Consider the following 21145-nt stretch of genomic DNA (forward strand, 5'->3'; position numbering starts at 1 on the left):
GTCTTGAAATGTATCCCCTATGAATAAGGGGGGATTGCTGTATTTATATACACTCTTCAGATTGTATTTTGTAAAACAAAATTTAGATAACTCCAAAAGCTTCTAGTTGCTATGCCATCATACCAATAGACACATGCTTCTCAGTTTCATTTCTTCATCATTAATCTACTTAATAAACATTATCTGAGTGGGTACTAGACTCAGATACCTATGCCTGGCCCTAGGAAGGTGACTGCTGGAATCAAATACAGATGTTCCAGTTAGAGTCTAATAGTGATCAAGTTCTCAAGTTGCATTCAGTTGACACAACTGGATGAGAATAGAAAGATTCTAGTCATATTCTGAGAACCAAACTGGTTTTAGGAGGGTCTAACACAACCATTATCAAATATGAGTTAAGAGTTAAAAACACATTTCACTATTCCAAGTCTATATTTCTACTCTTAATTGAAAAGTCTCCTTGGTTCTCTCATTGCCCTCTAAAAAGAGGAACTAAGCCAACCTACAAGGAGGTCAGTGTCAGACCTAAAAAACCTCCAGCAGAACGGGCTATGTAGGAATATCAATATTCCAGATCTGTCACTCTGTGCCCCTAGATTTTGCAAATGCTCTGAAGATTATGGACTTCTGATCTGTAGATGATTTATGTGCCACAATGTGACCAGCTTTGTTGAACAGAGTCAGCTATATATTTGGGGGCTAGAAGATGACATTAATATTGCCCATATTTATCACTGAGAGGAGACACACAAGTTACAAACTGTGATTCTGAGATCTGTGGGTACAGAGTCACCAGTGTGTGCTGTTTTCTGATGTATGAATGATGCATGTGTTAAACCCAGCAAGCTTTTCTAAAAAGAATTGTTTACTCTCATATTTCTATCTACCTGCCTTCCTTAACCTACACATGCACATTTGTACATTCTTCACACCTTAGTGTGTTTCTTGCACACCAACAATCCCTTCTTTGATTGTTCAGAGGTAAGTGCCTATTGGGCTGGAACTATGGTGTAAAATCTCACTATTCCTAACTCCTCTAGGATGGGCTGGCAGGGTACAGTTCTGCTATCTCATTTTGTTTGTTGTTTGTGTTTTGTTTTTAGCAATCGGAGATCAGCTGATGCTGTTTTTCTCAGTGATTAATTGCAATATCAAGAAGAGCCCTGGCTCACTATTCTCAGAAATCACCTTTAGTCATTAAAAAAAATAGGTATTTTTGATTTTCTTCTTTATTCATTCAGTCAACAAATATTTATGGGCCACTTAGAGTATGCAAAGCCTTAGGCCAAGCTGGAGAGAATATTATCTACATTTCTTGGATTCTAAACACTCATTTTTATACATCTTCATGTCTCCAATGTCTCTGAATTTGGGATGTTTCCATGGCAATGCTTTTTTTTTTTAACCCTGCTTGGTACCTAAAAACAATGCTGTGTCTTAAAACCAATGGCCTCTTAGGGTTGATGAAATCCTGCATGGCCCATATCATCTCTGCTTCCACCAAAAGAGGGACTATACAAAATAAGAGGAGGTAAAGAAGCAAATCAATTATCTTTTCACTTTTGGAACTTTGGGAGCAAGAGAACCTTTGAGCCGCCATGGTTTGAAGATGACCTGTGAGCATCATTTCCTCATGCTCTCCCTGGCCACAGAAGCATATCATACAATGTGGCACTCAACAATGGGGAGGGGAGTAAATCACTTGCAAATTTTGCATTTTGTTTTTAGTAACAGATTTATGGAGACAAATCAGTTTCTGGACAACTCAACTCTACCTCTACCCCTGTACCTTCCAGGAGATCTTGTGAGCCACATCACCCTAGACCTAGAAGTCCAAGGAGACGGAGACTGTTCCCTTATCTAGTACCCATAAATGGTTCCATTTTTACTGTTTAACCTATGAAACACCTGCAAGACCTGTCAACAAAAGGAGAAATATTTTTAAAAAATCACCCATTCTAAATAGGTCCATTTATTTCAAAACAACTCATAGAAACAAAAAGCTTTTTTTTCCCCCCCTAGTATGTTTATGCTGCCTAATATTTAGGACTTCAAGTGTTGGGGCCTTAATATTTTTCAGGTAAAGAAACTAGCTCATCACCCTTCTTCCTGTGATGTGGAAGTATTTGTAGTTTATCTGAAATTCAGATTGAATGGGGTGTTTTGTATTTTGTTCTGGCAATCTAAACCTTACAGACCATTGCTTGGGACTCTACAAATACTTTCTACCCACTGTTTCTTCTGATCAAAGAGATTTCAAGAAAATAAGTAGGTACTGATGATAGCAATTCAAGTATTGGGCAGTGTATCAAAGAGGAGGATCTCTTAGCATCTCAGAAGTCATAGTACAAAGTCTATTATGAAAGGAGGCCTATATAGACATAAGAAAGAAGAGGAGGCAGCCAGCAGCAAAATAAAACATCAAAGGGAAACAAAGCATCTTCAAGATCCAGTGGACATTGCATGCTGGTCCCCTGTGCTAGGTCAACATGTGCCACCCCAGAGAGCTGACTCTGATCAGTCTTCTTCACTCTTAAGCCTCGGAGCAAGTGGAAAATGAGACCTTAATTCAGCACTTTGGAAACCATGACACTCTAACAAAGGCCAGCTTATTTTCTGTTTTGCATCCCAGCCAGGACTTTCATGCAAGTTCTCAAAGGCAAGGTTAATATTTATAGGTGGAAAATGGTACTAGGTACCTTGATAAGCTCCCAGAAACAGTTAAATGTGCGTGTGGATCATTTATTCACAGTATCTGGAATATATAAACATAGCACATATTATCTACCCCCCCCCACCCCACTTTTCTTTTCTTGACCTCAAAATTTGATCCAAGTCTGGGAGTTAAAAAGTCCCATTTTGTGTAATCAGGTTCTGGTTGAACATGATTGCTGAATTATTTTAAATTGAAGACACATGTCTGGGGGTTGAGCCATATGTATTATTTCAGGATGGTGTCCATTAGGTCTTATCCACAGGGGCTATCTTCAACTTTTGCCATATTCAATGCATTCTTTATACATCAGTATTTGCAAAATGGTGAATCATATATATATAAGGGAAAATTGGAGGGAATATGGTACTCATTAAAGGGTGATTTTTTTGAAATTATCTCAAATGCATTATTCAGACCTGTTTCCAGTCTCCCCTGCTAAGGGTTCCAATGCTGGTTAGAAAAGTTCCAGGGAAAAGAAAGAGAGATTATTTTACAGATAATAACAATGCATAAATAAATACAACTTTGCCGTTATGTAAGCTCCTTTTGCAAGACTCTATCTTTGAAGACTTTACAACTAAATCAACATTTACTTTAATTCCTTCTCAGCCCTCAACACATTAAATGCCTTAATTGCAAATCTAAATTGCTGCCATCTCTACAAGCTTTTCACTTTGAATACACGTGTCCCTGAACCATGGCTTTGTCAGACTTCACCCTGTAAGGGAAACAAGTTTACTTTATAAATTGTTGCATCATGTCAAGGGCCCCTGCCCTGACTCAAAGATTGCTTGCTCTCCATGAGGAATAGCCAGGGTAAGGGAGTAACTGGAAGATTGAATCAGCGCAGTGACCCAAGCACACCTGACAGCGCTCCACTCCAAAGGTCCTCCTCCCCTCAGCAGGAGCTGGGGCTTCTATCTGATGGCTGTTCATTTGTGAAGCTTTATGGAAGTATAATTCACATACCATAGAATTCACTCTTTTGAAGTATACAACTTGACGGGTTTTTTTTTTCTTTTTTTTTAATTTTTTATTGTTGGTTGTTCAAAACATTACATATTTCTTGATATATCATATTTCACACTTTGATTCAAGTGGGTTATGAACTCCCATTTTTACCCCATATACAGATTGCAGAATCACATCAGTTACACATCCATTAATTTACATATTGCCATACTAGTGTCTGTTGTGTTCTGCTGCCTTTCCTATCCTCTACTATCCCCCCTCCCCTCCCCTCCCCTCCCCTCTTCTCTCTCTACCCCCTCTACTGTCATTCATTTCTCCCCCTTGTATTATTTTTCCCTTTCCCCTCACTTCCTCTTGTATGTACTTTTGTATAACCCTGAAGGTCTCCTTCCATTTCCATGCAATTTCCCTTCTCTCTCCCTTTCCCTCCCACCTCTCATCCCTGTTTAATGTTAATCTTCTTCTCTTGCTCTTCGTCCCTACTCTGTTCTTAGTTACCCTCCTTATATCAAAGAAGACATTTGGCATTTGTTTTTTAGGGATTGGCTAGCTTCACTTAGCATAATCTGCTCTAATGCCATCCATTTCCCTGCAAATTCTATGATTTTGTCATTTTTTAATGCAGAGTAATACTCCATTGTGTATAAATGCCACATTTTTTTTATCCATTCGTCTATTGAAGGGCATCTAGGTTGGTTCCACAGTCTTGCTATTGTGAACTGTGCTGCTATGAACATCGATGTAGCAGTGTCCCTGTAGCATGCTCTTTTTAGGTCTTTAGGGAATAGACCAAGAAGGGGAATAGCTGGGTCAAATGGTGGCTCCATTCCCAGCTTTCCAAGAAATCTCCATACTGCTTTCCAAATTGGCTGCACCAATTTGCAGTCCCACCAGCAATGTACAAGTGTACCCTTTTCCTCACATCCTCGCCAGCACTTGTTGTTGTTTGACTTCCTAATGGCTGCCAATCTTACTGGAGTGAGATGGTATCTTAGGGTGGTTTTGATTTGCATTTCTCTGACTGCTAGAGATGGTGAGCATTTTTTCATGTACTTGTTGATTGACTGTATGTCCTCCTCTGAGAAGTGTCTGTTCAGGTCCTTGGCCCATTTGTTGATTGGGTTGTTTGTTATCTTATTGTCTAATTTTTTGAGTTCTTTGTATACTCTGGATATTAGGGCTCTATCTGAAGTGTGAGGAGTAAAGATTTGTTCCCAGGATGTAGGCTTCCTATTTACCTCTCTTATTGTTTCTTTTGCTGAGAAAAAACTTTTTAGTTTGAGTAAGTCCCATTTGTTGATTCTAGTTATTAACTTTTGTGCTATGGGTGTCCTATTGAGGAATTTGGAGCCCGGCCCCACCGTATGTAGATCGTAGCCAACTTTTTCTTCTATCAGACGGCATGTCTCTGATTTGATATCAAGCTCCTTGATCCATTTTGAATTAACTTTTGTGCATGGCGAGAGAAAGGGATTCAGTTTCATTTTGTTGCATATGGATTTCCAGTTTTCCCAGCACCATTTGTTGAAGATGCTATCCTTCCTCCATTGCATGCTTTTAGCCCCTTTACCAAATATAAGATAGTTGTAGTTTTGTGGATTGGTTTCTGTGTCCTCTATTCTGTACCATTGGTCCACCCGCCTGTTTTGGTACCAGTACCATGCTGTTTTTGTTACTATTGCTCTGTAGTATAGTTTGAAGTCTGGTATCGCTATACCGCCTGATTCACACTTCCTGCTTAGCATTGTTTTTGCTATTCTGGGTCTTTTATTTTTCCATATGAATTTCGTGATTGCTTTCTCTATTTCTACAAGAAATGCCGTTGGGATTTTGATTGGCATTGCATTAAACCTATAGAGAACTTTTGGTAATATCACCATTTTGATGATGTTAGTTCTGCCTATCCATGAACAGGGTATATTTTTCCATCTTCTAAGATCTTCTTCTATTTCTCTCTTTAGGGTTCTGTAGTTTTCATTGTATAAGTCTTTCACCTCTTTTATTAGGTTGATTCCCAAGTATTTTATTTTTTTTGAAGATATTGTGAATGGAGTGGTTGTCCTCATTTCCATTTCAGAGGATTTGTCGCTGATATACAGGAATGCCAAAATAAGAACCATATGATCATCTCGATAGATGCGGAAAAAGCATTTGACAAAGTACAGCATCGCTTTATGTTCAAAACTCTAGAAAAACTAGGGATAACAGAAACATACCTCAATATTGTAAAAGCAATCTATGCTAAGCCTCAGGCTAGCATCATTCTGAATGGAGAAAAATTGAAGGCATTCCCTCTAAAATCTGGAACAAGACAGGGATGCCCTCTCTCTCCACTTCTGTTCAACATAGTTCTCGAAACACTGGCCAGAGCAATTAGACAGACGAAAGAAATTAAAGGCATAAAAATAGGAAAAGAAGAACTTAAATTATCACTATTTGCAGATGACATGATTCTATACCTAGCAGACCCAAAAGGGTCTACAAAGAAACTATTAGAGCTAATAAATGAATTCAGCAAAGTGGCAGGATATAAAATCAACTTGACGGTTTTTAGTAAATTTACAGAGTTGTGTAACCATCACTGCAATCTAAGTGGAGAACAATTCTGTCATCCCCCAAAGGGACCTTATGTTCATTTACAATTCCTCCTCATTCCCATCTCTAGTCCTAGACAGTCACTAATCTACTTTCTGTCTCTCTAAATCTGCCTTTTCTGAACATTGTACAGAAAAGGCATCATACAATGTAGTCTTTCTGACTTTTTCCACCAAGCAGAACTTTTTGAGATTCATCCATGTTTTAGCATCTGTCAATACTTCATTTACATTGCCAAGTAATAGTCTGTTGTATAGATATACCACATTTAGTTCACCCAGGCATCAGGTTGATGGCATCAGTATTTATTTGGGTTGCTTCCACTTTCTATCTTCAGACATTTGTAGCTATGAAAAATGCTGCTGTGGACATTAGCGTACAAATAGACATTACCAAATGAATTTGAGGTAGGATTGCTATTGTGATTCACAGTAAACTTTAAGTTGAGTTTGATGTGTTTGTTTTAAAAGGTTCCTCATGCTTTTATTAAAACTGCCTGATAAAAGGAATATTCCAGAGTAAGTAGGCACCTGAGAGTTTTAAGAAATAACATTTATCAGAATGAGAAGCTTAGTGATTTTATGACATGAAGTGGTTAAGAGTAAGTAAGGAAATCACTGAAAGGAAGTTTCAAGAGGAAAGGCAACTGGAGGAACATAGAGAGACTCTTCTGCACCAGCTTCAACCTGGAGTTTAAAGAGCTCAGACCCACACGCATCCACTGTGCAAATACTCTTTTTGACATCTTCAGCACATACTGCCTGATTTCTGGAAGTCCCGCTCAATTAAATAACATGGAAGCTACTCGGGGAGAAGTGAAGTTGGAAGTGGCAGGGAGGTGAACAGGTCACAGCACAGGGAACAGAGTTGTCAGGCTTTGTTTACTCCCAGGACTTCTAAGGACTTCAGTAGCTGATAGGAGATGCCAGCAATTCCATTGTCAGGGAATGAGTGTTGTTGCAGTTGGCAAAGTGGCCCTATCAAAAACTGTCCTAACACATGACCCCAAATCCCCCTGCTAGAGCCATGAAACATCCAGCTTGTGGAAAATCCTCTCCCCAGAAAGCATCATGGAAAAGCAGCCATAGAAAAAGCAGTGAAGCTGATGGAAGGAGATAGCAACCAAAGATCAAACCCCAGCATCTTGTCCTGGCTCTGCTCTAACCCTGACTGGAATCTCTAGGCCTCAGTTTCCTCCTTGTGAAATGAGTGGAATGCAAATTGGATTTCTTCTTGGAGATTCTTCCATACCCAGGGTTCTGTTTCTCTGACAGTTTTGAAAACTTATGCTTTTGAAACCCACATTTAAAAGTGAAACCAGTATCATCATCCTGTTAGCAATTAACTTACTTATGTCAAGAGACCGGGTCTGGAACACCAACTGGTGAGTAATTAGCATTTGGAACACAATTTTTTAAAATGCCACCCAAGGTCCCAGTGGCACCCCAACTCTATTTTGCAGATAGGAAAATTGTTGTTGATTTTGCTACATATTCTCTTGCAGGTTGTTTAGCTTCTTTGTGTAGGAGTTGGGAATTGAATCAACATTTTAGGGCTTCCAGACCTTGATTATATCAATTAATCCAGATTTCCTGAGTGCAAAGAAAATATTCATTCAAGGGCTTGAAAAAAAAAAAAAAAAAAAATATATATATATATATATATATATATATATATATATATATATATATATATAATAACAGAAACAAACAAACATACAAACAAAAACCCAACCACCATTTGAAAAATTTCTCACTCCCTGCCTGCTCCCACCCCCCAAAAAAGTCTTTTTCTTCTTCCTGTTTTTACTTTATGGTTTAGGTTCTTATTGGAATGGTGAGATCCTGATAGAGAAAGAAAAGGGAGGGTAGTAGCAGTGTGGAAATACACCATAAGGCCCATGGTCTCCTGAGAATAAAGAACGTTGTCACTGAGGAGAATGTCAACACATTTCCTCCCTTCTCTGTTGCCTATGTCCTCTCTCACCCATGGAGCAAGCTGACATCGCCTGGCCAGCTCTCAGACACAAGCCAGCCCCTGAAGGCTTAACATGCTTTCATGAGGACAATTCAAGTACATCTCATGCTGGAAGCCAGCCAGGTCCATCCACTTCCCGGTCACAAGAATCAGCCACGGAGTCCCCAGAGGTGCCTGTTCTGTTGAGCTTCATGCAAAGTATTCCAGGGCCTTGGCATCAGGACTATCCTCCAAAGCCAGTGGCCAGCCTGCTAGTGAAAGAAATCTGGGACAGATGGTATGAAATTGAGATCCCATCATCACTACCCTCTCCCAATGCTGGCCTGTTACTTTGGCAAATCTCTGCAAAGCTCTATGGCACACATGCTGGCCTTGCCAGAGGTCTGTGACTTAAACATGGATGCCTGAACATCACAGCTGATGAAGAGGTGGCCCATGAAAGAGGAGACTGCATTAAGTCATGTGGTCAGAACTGCATGTGCCTTTGAAGAGGACCACATGCTGCTGGACCAGTGGCCAGGTCTCTTTCCACATATGGACCCATCTGTTGCCAAGAGACGAACCTGTATTACTGAGAAGCAGTTCTGTATGGGAAAGGGAGCCTGGTTCTTTAAGAAAAAGAAAATGGCTGCAAAGTTTCTTTTTTTTCTGATTTTTCCATTTGGGATTTAACTAAGAGGTAGTTCTGTAGAAAAACCTATCTGAAGCAACTGCATGGCATCATGGGAAGATCCATGCATCCTCCTTTGATTTTTCAGTGGATGTTAGAAAATCTCCCTTTGCTTCACTTTTCTCATTTGTGAAACAGAAAGCTCTGAGTGGGATGGGAGAAAGTGGGAGGAGGAGGAAGAGCACCGTGGAGGGATGGTTGGTACGAGTGCCAGCCACAATCCACACGAGCCCAGTCCTACTTCTTCCCATCGCCAACTTTCAAAATGCCAGCAATGGTACATGAACAATCGGGATATTTTGGCTGGCACTGACTCCCAGCCTGCTGGTGTTAGTTTATTTTCATGGCAAAGAATTATATTTCCTCCTTTCCTAAATATTTCAAAATGGTACAAATACTATATAAGTCCGTAAACATAAAAGTACTTCAGATTCTTCAAACAAAGCCTTTTTAGGGATTCATAAAATGGCATATTGCATTTCTCCAAGCTCTTATTCGAAAAAGCAAACAGAATTTATTAAAAGATGCTTATCTTATTCTATCCCACTGTCATCCAAAAGGAAGAGAAGAGGAGGGAATCTGCAGTTTGATCATTTGGATTTAAAAATTCCTGCTCCACTGCTTTTGACTCAGATGATTAAACACAACCGGAGCTTCGGTTTTGTTCTGTATAAAAACAGCATGATAGCAGTAATAAAGACAATAACAACTTTTAAGGATTATTGTGACCATTAAATGAGCTACATGCTTTTCAAAACATAAATCCCTAAAAGAAAGTTAGTTATTGCCAAGCCCGGTGGCCCATGCCTATAACCTGTAATTCTAGATACTCAGGAGGGTGAAGCAGGAGGATCATAACTCTGAGGCCAATCTGGGCAATTTAGCAAGATCATGTCTCAAAAACAAAAATTTTTTTAAAAAGTTGGGAATGTGGCTAAATGGGTAGACCACTCATCTATTACCAAAGCCCTGGGTTCTATTCCCCCACACTGAGAGAAAAAGTTATTATTACCTGAAGAGAGGGGGGCATAAATTCATCAAAACATCTGGAAAAGGTTTGTTTTTTGCCCAGGTTTTTTGTTAGGGTGGGATGCAGAGAAAAATTCTGAAAACAGCTAGCTGAGAATGGAGCTAGTTTGAACAACTTCCTCATCTGTAGTTTTCTCTTTCCAATTATGTCTGCAAAACTTCCTCGTTTCTTGAGCGTATTTCTGCAGGCTTCATAATCAGGGAAACATTGCTGTCAAAAGAACTCAAAATTGTGTTAGGAAATGGCAGGAGGATTTTCTCTATCTTTTTCCAACACCCTTTCCTTAGAGATCAGATACATTTTCCTGGCAAGATGCTCATCATTTGTAGGTTGCTTTGCAAATTTCCTTCAATTTCGGCTCACGTGCAAGTTAGACTACGCTTTTATTTTAGGATAAAGGAAACTCTATGAAGGATGAGAAAAGAAGTCTAATGTGGTCAAGTCTTAGAAGGGTACCAGCGAATACTGGCTTTGATGGTATCTTCTCCATCATGGTCAATTTTAAATGATTCATCACTTTGTTGTTCACATTGTTTATTGTTAGAAAAAGTGGAGTTTGGGGTTTGTAAAATAATAAATCCCCTTATTAACAATTTTCCTTTCATGATTCCTAACACAGATGCACTGTATGAAAAGATATCGATCATATTTTTAAATGGATCACAGTGCTGCAGTTTTACCCATGGAATGAGAATTATCTATTCCTCTATTAAGTTGAAAAGTGCCCTCAGGTTTTGCTGCTAATTCAAAGGGAGGAGAGAGAAGTCGGAGCAGGAGACAAGATGGTATGATGTTGAAAGGAAAGGGAGGCTGCAACAGCATGTTGATTAAAAGGCTCTGCTGCCTTAGGTTTACGTACATCTCCCAAAGTCCATATGAAAGGTATAGACTTTGGATTGCATTGAGTAGGCTGTCATATGAGCAAACCTATAAGACATCTTTTAAAAAATCTTCATCCAGGTGTTGTAAAGACAAGTAACAAACTATCAATCCTAAGAAGATTTAAACATTTTTTGAGGGGCCAGCCCAAAATACTTTTGCAACTCTGATAAAGATCCCTTTCTAAAAAGACAAAACAAACAAACAAAAAAAAACAAATATGAAGCATGTCCTCCAATTTCAAGCATTGCATGGATAACCTGCAGCCCACATTACAAATCCTTGAGGTATTCTGTACCTCTCAAATTTACCCCTTTCTTTGCTATCTGGTTTACATGAATAATGAACATATCAACAATGTTCTTCTGGCATTATGAAGCTGTCTGTATGTATGTCATAAATAGTGGTGTTATTCATATGGTCAACAGTATTCATAAATAGTAAGAGTCCTATGTGATAAATAGTAACTGTTTCCAAACACTTTTAGCTCAGAGTATAGCAGAGGACAAACACACCACCCTCTTATTAATCTTTTAGATATCTTTGGGTTAATAGAAAGTGAAACTATTTTATGGAAAAACTTCCACAATTCTTTGCTCTCAGAAGAATCTATATCTTTGCCTCTATCTGTTAATTTAATTATCAATCATCACCAAAACAACACTTTCTAAAAAAAAAAAAAAAAAAAAGTAAAACCAGCTTGGTAGGGAAAATCCTAATCAAGGAAATCTTAGGTAAAGAAAGAGCTAAGAATGCAGTAATTCTCTTTTGTGGAAAATAGGTCAGAACTAAAGCTCTTCCATAGGAAATAAATTTTCCATGCAAATGAAACCTTGGTTTTATTTTTAAAACAGTGTTCTATTATTTTTGAATAATGGTGGAAGACTTAATATGTCAGTGTTTCTTCCCATTTTATGGAGAATTATGATACACCAAAAGCTTTTTATATGATACATTAAAATCTCAAAGATCTTTCAAATTTAGCCAAAGGTTTTTATTTAATTAAATTAACTTCTTAGAAGAGAATGGTATCTTATTCTGAAATAAGTGGTATAAATTCATGCTCTTCATATTTAGCAGTTTCTAAAAGCATTTAATATACAATAGCAAAAGCAACAATACCCAAGTAAAACTTTTAACAATTTCTAGCTGTTTGAAATTAATTTTTGAAGTTTGATTTGTAAATGTGTTTGATATTTTATATTAATATGTATTTTGGTTTTCTTGATGATATTCCCAAGTAAATTAAAAATACGCGAGTCAAGAGGTATATTTGTCACAAAGCTTCTACATGTTATTTCCCAAAGAAACAAGAATGAAAATTATTATATATGGGTAGATTATGTAAGGAAAATGTTTCATCCGTATGGACTCTTCTGTTGTAGAATAAAGGTTTCGTTTTCAGAATTACAGATGTATAAAAATCATACATCCGTGCTTGTGGGAGACTTGTAAACTTTCTCATGTTCTGTAAAAACTTGAATGCTGGAGGCCAAAACTCACAAAACTTAATGATCTTTCTGCTTTAAAAAGCCAACAACGTTTTGGGTTTTTTGTTTTTTTTAAACCAAGAAAAGAAACAAAACATACGCAGCCTAAGTGTGGTATTTTCAAAATTTTTTAAAAAGGAAGAGTGTTTGACATTATCAACGCTATGTATTTAACTTGCTTATGTTTGTTGAAATCACTTCTGTTCAGAGAAATAAATGGAAATGGAAAATAAATCCCTATGTGCCTGGCGCATCTTGTCTCACCTTACTTTTAAGGAAGCCAGTTCTCTTTTGGAAAAAGACTACAAGGTAAATTATGAACTGACTGGTTTTTTAATACTTATAAGACAAACAAACAAACAAAAAAAAAACAGTAACCATTCATTTTCTTTTGAACATGTGTGACATTATTCTGGAGAGATTTTATACAACTGGGTGTTTGATCAGTATCCATGGTGCACAACTAAGGAATGAGTTGTAACTTAAGTTTCTTTTTTGTTGTTTGGAACTCAGCACATTTTCTCTTAGAATCAAGGGTTCCACTGGCTAGGAAGATTCTTTAGCTAGCTCACAAAATTCAGAGTAACCCACAATTTAGCTTACTTTCTATATGAATAGTATTTAAGTAGCAATCAGTTCTCAGATAAAATACTTTGTATAGAAAAATGCACTCTATATTCCATCTCAGTACCAGGAAGTAGCTCAACCACTGGATCCTGGGGAGTGGCCCGGGTTGGAAAGAGAAGGACAGGACAGTTAATCTGGACCATCATGAACTCCTAAATTCACTATTATTGTGTCTTTTTTTTTTTTCTTTTCTTAAGGTAAAACTGTGACCCTCATACAAAAATACAATGAACTCATGTCAAAGACTTTAATTCATTAGTTAATGAGGGACAAGTAAGATGCTGACATTGATTCAATAAAGCAATAAGGAAGGCCAAAATGAAATTTATGAAGAGATGCAAAAAGGGTCTATCTGCAAAGCAATGATGTATTATATTCCAAAAGATACAAATTTTCCTTTTTATAAATGAGTTGTTTTCATCATTATTAGTTTTCTAAAACCTACAGAACTATAAAATAGCTCAAAACCCAATAAAAGGTAGAGCTACCTCCAAGAATGCATTAGACAAGACTCATTACTTTTATCAATTTTAAAGTATTTCATCATTTTCCCTGGAAAGTTATACAACAAGAGAGTCAACTCAGGGCAATCACATCCCTGAAGTTGTGGACTAGGAAGAAAATACTGAATTCTGGTGACACCCACACCATCTATTAACAAAGACTAGGTGAGTATTCTCTGGTAGAAACAGTGCACATTGCAAATGCAGTCACATAGGTAATTTAAAATTTTCTGGTAGCCACATTAAAAAAAGCACTTATAATCAAACTGAATAAAATATTTAAATAAATATATTTAAAATATCTCAACATAATTAGTATGAAAGAACTATCAATGAGATAGATTACATACTTTATTCATTGAGGGTCTTCAAAATCCAGGGTATATTTTACATGTACAATACTCTTAATTCAGACTAGCCTCATTTCATGTTTCCTAGCCACATGTGGCCAGAAAATCAAACATCTATGAGCTAGCTAAGTTTTGCATTGTTTGGAACATTAATTAGAACACTGTTGGTTCATCTCTTCCCATTCCATATTTTTTAAGGTAGTCAGTTTCTCAAATTTCTTCATTTTGGAATGATGTATGCTCAATGCCCAAGAAAACTATAATTTAAAGTGGCTGTCCTCTGTGGCCCCTTGAATGTTCTCATTAGCACTCTGTACTGTTGCCTTTTCCCAAGGAGACCATACTTACTTACCCATGTGATATGAGAGGGAGTGATGAGCCTACAGGGAGAGAGACAGCAAGAACCATAATAATAAACATAATATTGCTCTGCCTATCAACTGAGTATGACAGCCACTTCAAATTATAGTTTGGCCCATCAAAATATTAACTTTTTTTTATTTTCATATCACCCTTGTGAGGTAAAAACAGAAGATACACTTCTCAAAACTTCTCTTTCACTACAGAGTAAGAGGAGACGTTTTGCTTCTTAGTAGGGGACTAATATATCCAACTCACTGTCCCAGATACTGCAAATGTCTGAGTTGGCATCAGCAGTTCCATATCAAAGCTCTGGCCCTACGAGAGAGAAGGGCCCCCTCACCACAGCATGGCTACCACAGTGCCCACCATGCGGCAGTACAACATAGGCAGAGCCAGGCATATACTCAGGAGGAAGGTAAATGGAAGTGATCCTGGTTTATCTGCAAGAAACAGGGTGGGGGTGGTTATGGAACCCTCTCTCCTTAAACCAGCTTGATCATTATATCTGTATTTATTTACTCCTTTTCACTGTGTCCTCTCCCCACAGGGCTCTCGGAGAGAAGGATACAAGTCCAAGTCAGACGGTCAACTGGGATCACTCATAAAATATTATTCCACAAAGTTCTAGGGTAACGCTTGGAATTTTTCTTACTCATCATAGTTCTGGGGGTTCACATAAGATAATCTGAGTTAGGTGAACATAGGTTTGTGTGTGTTTGTGTGTGTGTGAGATCTAGAAAGAGAGAAATGGTCTAATTCTAGCCCTCAGACCCAAGACATATCCCCCACTTCTCATTTTCCCAGGACCCTGGCTAAAATCAGTGCTCCAGAGACCAGTGGTCTATAGATTGATTTTTGGTCTCCTCTGTAACCCCTCACACCTGCTCTTGAACTTTCATAAGAGCAAGGAAGTCACTATGCTCCCCACACATCCAACTATTTGGACTCTGGTGGCTGCCATTTGCAATCACCACCTCCTATGCATGAATGGTACTTTCACCGCCTGAGCGACACAGGCATCCCATTCAATCAGCAGCGTCTGTCTGTATTTACCATTAGCTGGCCAATAATAACCCATTGAAGGACTAGGCTCTATAATGTTTGTGTAAGAAGGGGAGGAGGGAAGAAAAGACTACATGCACTGAATACAAGAAGGGAGATATTTCTTTCCTACTGTAAACAGAAATGATTATAAAACCAGAACCCAGAGAGAGTTCCTCACCCTTCACTTTGGCATGAGGGGTTTCAGTTCTGCAAGGCCTGCTCTTTGCATGCTGACTTCCCCAGGTTTTTACTACATTCCAGGGAGGGAGATAGAAACCAAAGCAAACAATGTGTCCCCATAGGACCCTCTCCCCCTCTCAGAAAGGCTTCTATGTTTAATTCTCTGCAGCTTTTTAAACAGTTGAATAGGGAGGGTTTGACAGTCTGTGGTAGAAGAGAATGCCTGTGCTCTCTAAGGACACCCACTTTAGATAATCCCAGCTGGCAGCGGGACCCAAGGCTTGGGCAAAGGGATTTTCTTGGCAGTTTCTTCTCCACACATTCTGTCATCACACAACTGTTTTCCTCTCCACAAAAGAGTAGAGAGCAGATTGAGAGCTGGTTGCTAACTACCTGCAAATGAACCAGCTTCTCCCTCCTCCCCATCCTGTAGAGTGTCTGATTCTAAGGTTCTGATGCTACAAACACATTTCACTGGTGAACGGTACTTTCTGTGGGTGCTTGCCTTGAAAACAGGGGTCCCTAAAAACTCTGGGCTTTCTCACATTCTCTCTACATTCACTTCCAGAGACTGGTAGCATTTTCAAGTGTGCAAACAGGACAGACTCAGAGTCATCTTCCCCACCATGTTTTGGATGGAGAACATCAACAACAAAGAGATATTCCTTCCTTGGCTCTGTTGGATTTGTGACCTCCTGATGACTCTCTCCCAACCACACACTACAGAATATCCAGTGACCATCTGGTGGACACTGATTGACCACATTCATTTGGCAGGCATTTGTTGACCTCTGCCACGTACTCTGAGTCCCATAAGCCAGCTACACCCCCAGACAGGTCTCCTGAGGTGGAAGCAGCCTTGGATAGCCTTTGCACCAGGAGCATGCCTGAGAATGGCCTAGGATTTCCTCTACTTCATCCCAGGCTGCCTTTGCAGAGCTGTCTGTATACCCATAGGGCTCAGGTCCAAAAGACATATTTAAGGCAATTGGCCATAGAAAGCACTAGACCCAAATAACCTCCCAGGGTTCTTAAGGACAGAGCTTGAAGCTCACAAAGGAAGCGCCAAATGAGCTACAGGTGTGAAGGAGATGAGCCGACTCCGGCATGGTAGAGAGCGAAGCAGCCCAGATTGCAAAGTTATGTCGACCTCCTAAGGTTACAGCCATTAAGTCAAGAATTTAAATCTGTAGCCAAATGTACCCTATTTCCTAATAGAGAGTTCTTTCTTGGCAAAAACCCTCTTTATAAATGTCTCCTGCTCATTCCTCTTCTTTCCAACTTCCAGAGCTCGACCAAAGCCCATTTTTATATTAAAGAGGGAATAAAGCAATAGAAATAAAAAGAACAAATGTGTCTGGGTCTTTCTCTTGTCCCATTATTTCTTATCAACTTTGAATCCAATAAAACTTAATCATAATTCAGCCATGAACTTGCGGCATGAAGTGAGGAAATTTGGAGCCTATGTTTTCAATTCATTTATACTTGACTCATCAAAATATTTTTCTTGGTTTTTTTTTTTTAAAGCTATTTGATGTTTAAGGAATTCTTTCCAGCTTTTAAAGTAAATCTTTTAGAGCCTTTGTCAGTTCAAAACAAGAAGCTGCAGGATGCTAAGAAAATAGAAACTACGATACAGGAAGGTTCAGGGACGGTGCAAAACTCAGAGCCATGAATTTGAGAGGGTTCAAAAGTTGGCAAAGTGAACCATTCTCATCCCTACCCACAAATAATAAATATCACAACAAGGAAAAAGAGAGAGGGGAAAGCCACTGGAAAGCCATAACTTATCCTGTCTCCAGTCTTACAGTTCTTTTCAATAAGCCAAGAGTTCTCTGGAGAACTTAGGCTGTGCTGCCTGCAGGGAGCTGAGCTCGCCTGGGGTCATAAATTACCTTGCTTGGGAGAAGCTTTCCTCCAGGTCCAACAGAAGGACAGCTCTGCAAGACCCATCACCCAGCTCTGTGCTTCTTAAATTATCCTTCATCTGGTTGTGACATCTGAAAAGCTAGAGGGAAATGATCACCCCAAATCTGACCTTCATATATATATATATATATATATATATATATATATATATATATATATATATATATATATATATATACATACACACACACACACATTACTATTTATTTGGAGAAGCCTATGAAAAGCTCTATTTCTTCTATTTGTGCTTGCAAATAGGGTATTGTTGTGTCTTTTTCTCAGTGTGTGTATACACATATACACACAAATATATATATTATATATTATATATTCCAAATAAATAGTACAATGTGTTCAAATTTGTCCACACTAAAGATTATTTTTTTAATTGCAATGTGACCCTAAGTCCTTTCCCCAACTGAGGTAGCCATAGTGAAGCTTAAAATTACTGGAAACGAGGGCTGTCAGAAGACAACTTTTCCCCTTCACTCTTACTTTGTAATCAACATCCCTGCTCCAGTTTTTCAGCTGCATTCAGATGTGTAAACACACAGACACAAGCATGCAAACATCTCAGGATGCAGAATACTTGAGTAAACGGCTAGAGTGCCTTGAAATGTGATCAAGTCTCAGAGAGCAGGTTTCAGGCCAAGAGAAATAACTCTTATTCGTAAAAAGTTCCATAATAAATCAGAGAACCTTTTCCTCCTCATGTCACCTGACATGTTTAATTTGTCTGCTTTGACAGAAACGTGGCAAGTAGAGTTGACTATTGGCACAATTAGAATGGGCCTTTGTGATGAAGAGGCAGGATATCAGGCAGAGAGGGGCACAAGAAAGGGGCACACACGGTAGGCATCCTGTAAATGCCGGGGGAGGCTGGCTTGGTGTGGTGGAGGATGAAAAAGAAATGGACAAAGATTTCAGGCTTTGCAGATTCACAGTACGTCAAGCCAATGGGAAGCTAGTAACCTGTCATACCATCCAAGAGATTTAACTTCTTCCTTTCCTTGTTTACTTCTCCCTGGAATCAAGCCTTATCATAACCTTTAGGGAATAATACAGACCCACTCATTTTCATGTCAGCATTTTGCTTATGGAACACAAGATTTACACCGAAGACAAGGAAATGTACTCTTAGGAATGTCTGCACCTCTGAACTAGGGCAAGCCAGTGGATTTATTAGTGTCAGTTGGCTAACCTTGCATCTGGCCATACAATTTGTTTTCAAAGAAAAATCTATATACCAAGAGAAGAAATAGGCCTGATTCTGCTAACAAAATAGCTTTTAAATACCTATACATCTTTTATTTGAATGAAATATATATTTTTCATATATTTTTTCCATCCAACTCATGAAGATGGATCATGGCTCCTGTCTGTGATGCCTGATGCTCCCTTTCCTGCACCAACAACTTGCCCTACCTACCAAGGCTCACATGGCCCCCAAAAGAGGAGACTGCCTTACTTCACCCCTAAATTCTTATGCAAATTAGCTCAATTCATCCTACCTTACAATGTGGAAATACTCTATCCCCAATTTTATAGATGAGGCAGCAGAGGAATGGACAGAGATCAAGATATTCTCCCCAAATCACCCAATGGCAGCACCAAGACTCAAACCCAGAGAGTCTGGATCTAGAGTGTACATTTTAGACCACTCAGCTGGGCCACCTACACGTGAGCTAAGTTCCATTAATTTGAGATGTTTTCTACAAGCAGATTATTATTGAATATCTAACAGAAAATCAACTTACCATTGGTTAAGTAGATATACCTAATTCTTTACTTTTGTTTATTTACTGATTTCCATCAATATAATTTAAGTGCAATATGCATATACCAAAGTACTTACACATTCAGTCCCATGCATTTTCTAAAAGGTTCACACAAGCCAGCATTCAGATCAAGAAAAATGGATCATTTCCAACACAGAAGCCTACCCCCTTGCCTGCCTTGTGCCTCCTTCAAGTCATTACCCTCCCATCTCTACCCCAACCACTGTAGTTGTTTCCATTTTGGAGGTGAGGGGAAGAAGCGGGTCTAATATTTGATTACAAGCACATGCTTTGGAAGCAAACTGCCTGGGTTGAAACCCATTACCCCTTTTACAAATTTTGCTTCTTTGGACAAGTCATTTAATTTCTCTGTGCCTCTCATTTCTCAACTATAAAATGGGGATATTAACTGACCCTGTTCATGAATCTTGGTGAAGATTAAAGGGTATAATACATCTAAGAACCTGAGACCAGGGTAAATAGAAAAGCTCAGGGTAAACTTTCAGGAAGTCCCAGCTATTGTTATCACTGGGACACTTTCACCCAAAGAAGACACAAAGGGAGTAGAGCAAGGGAGATGGCAAGGGAGAAGACAGAGGGATTCCAACCCGGAGTGTTATCTTTCAATATAAAAAATAAACCCATCTCTAGGCTGGGGACAGGATCAGAGATGAACAGGTTGAGGAAGAGCTAACCAGTTAGTTTTCTGATTGCACAAATTCAAGTTTCCAAAGTAAAACTGTTATTTGCAACATTATGCAATTTCCCATCATCCTATCTACACCCCATATACTCACACATGCCAAAGCTGAGTAGGCACCAATACTATTTCAGGTCACCCATGAGCTTCCCACCAGGACTCCTAATCATCTAGAATTGGATGTATATGTTTTAATTTCCGTCTATAGAAAGAGAAAGGGTATATATTTTTTTCCACCCAATTCATGATATAATTCCTTCTCTCTATCATACCAGGACGTTTTGACCATAAATGTAAAAATCTCTATTCAGCATAGATTTTAAAGAATAGATTCCAGCATTTTTCCATGGCACATTTCTTTACATTTTTGCATCACTCAAAACATTTTTTTTACCCATTTCCTTTAGAACTTCTCAAAATTCTCTGCAGCGTAAATCAAAAGTAAATAGCTAGTTTAAAGCACTGATTCCAAGAATCCAGAAGCCTCAGAAAAATAAAAACACAAAACAGAGAACTTGTGGTGCAAATTTCCTTTTTTCTTTCCTGCCAGAGGAATGCATTTACTGCAACTTCTTTTTTTATGTCTACATATTTTTATTGTAACTGTCAAAACAACTAAGGTAAAGTTTAAAAAAAGGAGAGAAGCATAAAAACATTTTTCAAGCAATATTAAAAATGACAAGTATATAATACCAATTTTAATAACACATGGACTACAGTGAAGGATTAGCGTAGTTTAGATTCTCAACAAGCATCAAATAGATTGAGGCCTGACATATTGATTTGTTAATTTATAATTGAGTTTAGGAAAATTCAAAATGGATAAGAAAAAGACCCCTGCTTTGTCCTTCCCTCTCTCTCTCTCTTTCTCTCTCTCTCTCTCTCCCCCACTCTGTGTGTGTGTCTGTGTCCTTACCCACCCTCTCTCTAGCCTCTGTATTTTTCTTTGCATATTTGTTGTGAGATAAACAGACCAGAAATGACTATTAAATTCTAACGCTCTGTACAGTCTCAAGTTCTAATAGATCTTTTTAACGCAATAGAGATAATGTTACTTACAGAGCTTTCAATCGCGTGGCCATATGGCCAGCCAGGCTGTCTGTCCAAAAGGAACAAAATGCTTCCTTCCTGGGTGGCTGGCTGCAGGCTGGAACAGTACGTGATGTTTGAGATAAGAAAACGGAAGTTCCAAGTTCGGAGCTTGTGTGGTTTAACCAAATGAGGTAAAATAAGAAATGGACAGTCAGTCAGAAGCCGCCTTATTTGCAGCATGTGTCAGAGCCAGTGAGGGGATCTGGAGTTGGACAGCGTCTCTCTCAATCACAAGCAGGAAGGCCTTGTT

At 38.7% G+C, this 21145-nt stretch overlaps 1 long non-coding RNA gene across 1 annotated transcript in view; it reads right to left on the reverse strand.

The window, feature by feature from the left end:
• The window catches only part of LOC139704720 (uncharacterized), a 28436-nt gene extending 7501 nt beyond the window's left edge, over positions 1-20935 (reverse strand). The window contains exon 1 of the long non-coding RNA XR_011706665.1: positions 20863-20935. This is a non-coding gene — a long non-coding RNA (uncharacterized lncRNA). The remainder of the gene's footprint in view (positions 1-20862) is intronic.
• Between the last annotated feature and the right edge of the window lie 210 nt (positions 20936-21145).

This window comes from Marmota flaviventris, chromosome 1 (assembly GCF_047511675.1).
Source record: "Marmota flaviventris isolate mMarFla1 chromosome 1, mMarFla1.hap1, whole genome shotgun sequence".
In the NCBI taxonomy this organism is placed as follows: domain Eukaryota; kingdom Metazoa; phylum Chordata; class Mammalia; order Rodentia; family Sciuridae; genus Marmota; species Marmota flaviventris.